The following is a 4,264-nucleotide window of genomic DNA, read 5'->3' on the forward strand; positions in this document are numbered from 1 at the left end:
GGGCCCCTTGGTTCCTTTGGGGGCCCCAGGTTGAGAACCACTGGCCCACACAAATTAGTCATCCTTATTTCCTCCCCTCCCTCTCAGATTACCTAACTTCAATGTGGCGCGTATGTGTATATGTATATGTGTATGTGTGTGTATGTGTACATATGTTTTTGGACATGTGTGTGTGTATATGTGTATGCACATGTGTATGTGTACATGTCTGTTTGGACATGTGTGTTTTTACGTGTCCGTGTACGTGTGTACCTGTGCATGTGTTTTACGTGTGTTTGTCTGTACATGTGTGTGTAAAAGTGTGTTTTTTCTATTTATTTTTTCTACTATTGTTTTTTCAACTAATGATTTTTCTACTATTATTTTTTCTATTGTTTTTTCTTGTTTTTTCTATTGTTATTATTCTACTAATGTTTTTTCTACTATTGTTTATTCTATTTTTTTTATTCTATTTTTTCTATTGTTTTTTCCATTGTTTTTTATTGTTTTTTTCTTCTATTTTTTCTACTATTGGTTTTTCTCCTATTTTCTATTATATATTTTCCTACTATTGTTTTTTCTACTATTGTTTTTTGTACTATTGTTTTTGTACTATTGTTTTTTGTACTATTGTTATTTTGTACTATTGTTTTTTGTACTATTGTGTTTTGTACTATTGTGTTTTGTACTATTGTTTTTTGTACTATTGTTGTTTCTACTATTGTTGTTTCTACTATTGTTTCTACTATTGTTGTTTCTACTATTGTTATTTCTAGTATTGTTGTTTCTACTATTGTTTTTCTACTATTGTTTTTTCAATTATTGTTTTTTCTACTATTTTTTGTCTACTATTATTTTTTCTACTATTTTTTCAACTTGTTTTTCCAACTAATGTTTTTTTTCTACTGTTGTTTTTTCTATTTTTTTCTATTGTTTTTTCTACTGTTTTTCTATTGTTTTTTCTATTATTTTTCTGTTGTTTTTTCTATTGTTTTTTCTATTGTTTTTTCTATTTTTTCTATTATTTTTTCTAGTTTGTTTCTATTGTTTTTTCTACTATTGTTTATTTTATTTATTTTTCTATTTTCTATGTTTTTCTACTATTGTTTTTCTATTTTTTCTATTTTTTCTATTGTTTTTTGTACTATTGTTTTTTGTACTATTGTTGTTTTACTATTGTTGTTTCTACTATTGTAGTTTCTACTATTGTTTCTACTATTGTTGGTTCTACTATTGTTGGTTCTACTATTGTTGGTTCTACTATTGTTGGTTCTACTATTGTTGGTTCTACTATTGTTTTTTCTAGTATTGTTTTATCTACTATTGTTTTTTGTACTATTGTTTTTTCAATTTTTGTTTTTCTACTATTTTTTCTACTGTTTTTTTTTCTACTATTGTTTTTTCTATTGTTTTTTTTTATTTTTTCTACTATTGTTTTTTCTATTGATCTCTCTACTAATGTTTTTCTACTATTGTTTTTTCTACTGTTTTTTCTATTGTTTTTTATTGTTGCTACTATTGTTTCTACTATTGTTTTTTCGACTTGTTTTTTCTATTTTTTTTCTATTGTTTTTTGTACTATTGTTTACTATTTTTTCTACCAATGTTTCTATTGTTTTTTCTATTGTTTTTTCGACTATTGTTTTTGTACTATTATTTTTCTATTGTTTTTTTCTATTGTTTTTTCTACTATTGTTTTTTTCTACTATTGTTTTTACTATTGTTTTCTATTGCTTTTTCTACTATTGTTTCTTCTATCGTTTTTCTATTGTTTTTTCTACTATTGTTTCTACTATTGTTGTTTCTACTATTGTTATTTTTACTATTGTTTTTACTATTGTTTTTTCGACTTGTTTTTTTCTATTGTTTTTTGTATTTTTTATATGTATATATATATTTTTTCACTTGTTTTTTCTACTATTGTGTTTTCTATTGTTTTATCTATTAATGTTTTTTCTACTATTGTTTTTTCAACCAAGGTCTTTTCTACTATTTTTTTTCTATTGTTTTTTCAATTCTTGTTGTTTCTACTATTGTTTTTTTCTGCTATTGTTTTTCTATTGTTTTTTCTACTATTGTTTTTCTATTGTTTTTCTATTGCTTTTTCTGTTTTATGTTTTTTCTGTTGTTTTTTCTGTTTTTTCCGTTTTTTAATGTTTATACTATTGTTTTTTCTATTTTTTATTCTATTTTTTTGTCTTGTATTGTTTTGTCTGCTATTGTTTTTTCTTTTTGTTTTTCTACTATTGTTTTTCTACTATTGTTATTTCTACTATTTTCATTGTTTTCTCCATTGTTTTTTCTATTGCTTTTTCTATTGTTTTTTCTATTGTTTGTTCTATTGTTTTTCTACTGTTGTTTTTTCTATTTTCTGTTTTTTCTATTTTTTTCTATTGTTTTTCTATTGTTTTTTCTATTTGTTCTATTGTTTTTTCTCGTATTGTTTCTTCTATTTTTTCTGCTGTTTTTTATTTATTGTTTTTTCTATTGTCTTTTCTACTATTGTTTTTCTACTATTGTTGTTTTTACTATTGTTTCTACTAATGTTGTTTCTACTATTGTTGTTTCTACTATTGTTGTTTCTACAATTTTTCTACTATTTTTTTCCTACAATATTTTCTACTTTTGTTTTTTCTTCTATTTTTTTTAACTTTTGTTTTGTTTTGTACTATTTGTTTGTTTTTGTATTATTGTTTTGTACTATTTGTTTTCTACTTTTGTTTTTTCTTCTATTGTTTTTTTTGTACTATTGTTTTTTCTACCACTGTTTTTTCCACTATATTTTTACTATTGTTTTTTCTATTGTTTTTTTCTATTTTTTCTACTATGTTCTTTACTATTGTTTTTCTACTATTGTTTTTTTACTATTGTTTTGCTATTGTTTTTTCAATTATTTTTTCTATTGTTTTTTTTATTGTATATTTTCTATTATTTTTTCTACTAATGTTTCTTCTACCTTAGGTTTTTCATTTGTTTTTGTTGTTGTTTCTACTATTGTTGTTTCTACTTGTTTTTATACCTTTTTTTCTTTTTTCTATTTTTTCTATTATTTTTTCTATATATTTTTTGTTTTTTCTATTGTTTTTATTGTTTTTTCTACTATTGTTTCTACTTTTTTTCTAATATTGTTTTTCTAATGTTTATTCGACTTGTTTTTTTGTACTATTGTTTTTCTATTGTTTTTTTTTCTACTATTGTTTTGTCTACTATGGTTTTTCTATTTTTTCTACTATTTTTGTTCTATTGTTTTTTCTATTTTTTTCTATTTTTTCTATTGTTTTTTCTATTGTTTTTTTCTATTTTTTCTTTTTTCTATTTTTTTCTATTGTTTTTTCTCGTATTGTTTTTTCTACTATTGTTTTTTCTATTGTTTTTCAACTACTGTTCATTGTACTATTGTTTTTTGTACTATTGTTGTTTCTACTATTGTTTTCTAGTATTGTTGTTTCTACAATTTTTCTAGTGTTTTTTCTTTTTCAACTTTTTTTTCTTGTTTTTTCTTTGTACTATTGTTTTGTACTATATGTTTGTTTTTGTACTATTGTTTGTTTTGTACTATTTTTCCACTTTTGTTTTTACTATTGTTTTTTTTGTACTATTGTTTTTTCTACCATTGTTTTTTCTACTGATGTTTTTACTTTTGTTTTTTCTATTGTTTTTTTTTATTTTTTCTCTTGTTTTTTCTATTGTTTTTTCTACTAATGTTTTTTTTCTACTTTTGGTTTTTCTATTGTTTTTTTCATTGTTTCTACTATTGTTGTTTCTACTTTTTTTTCTACTGTGTTTTTTTTCTATTGTTTTTCTTTTGTCTTTTCTATAGTTTTTTGTTTTTTCTACTATTGTTTCTATTATTTCTATTATTGTTTTTTCGACTTGTTTTTCTGTACTATTGTTTGTCTATTTTTTCTATTGTTTTTTTCTACTATCATTTTTTCTATTATTGTTTTTCTATTTTTTTCTACTATTGTTTTTCTACAATTGTTTTTTCTGCTGTTGTTTTTTCTGCTGTTGTTTTTTCTGCTATTGTTTTTTCTACTAATGCTTTTTCAATTGTTGTGTCTACTATTGTTGTTTCTACTATTGTTTTTTCTACTGTTTTTTCTATTGTTTTTACTATTGTTTTTCTATTGTTTTTTCTACTATTGTTTTTTTATTTTTTCTAGTATTGTTTCTACTATTGTTTCTACTATTGCTTTTTCTATTGTTTTTTCTACTATTGTTTTTTTCTATTTTTTCTACTATTGTTTTTTCAATTATTGTTTTTTCAATTATTGTTTTTTCTACT

Source organism: Oratosquilla oratoria, chromosome 12 (assembly GCF_046742065.1).
Source record: "Oratosquilla oratoria isolate Oo_2021 chromosome 12, ASM4674206v1, whole genome shotgun sequence".
Classification (NCBI taxonomy): Eukaryota; Metazoa; Arthropoda; class Malacostraca; order Stomatopoda; family Squillidae; genus Oratosquilla; species Oratosquilla oratoria.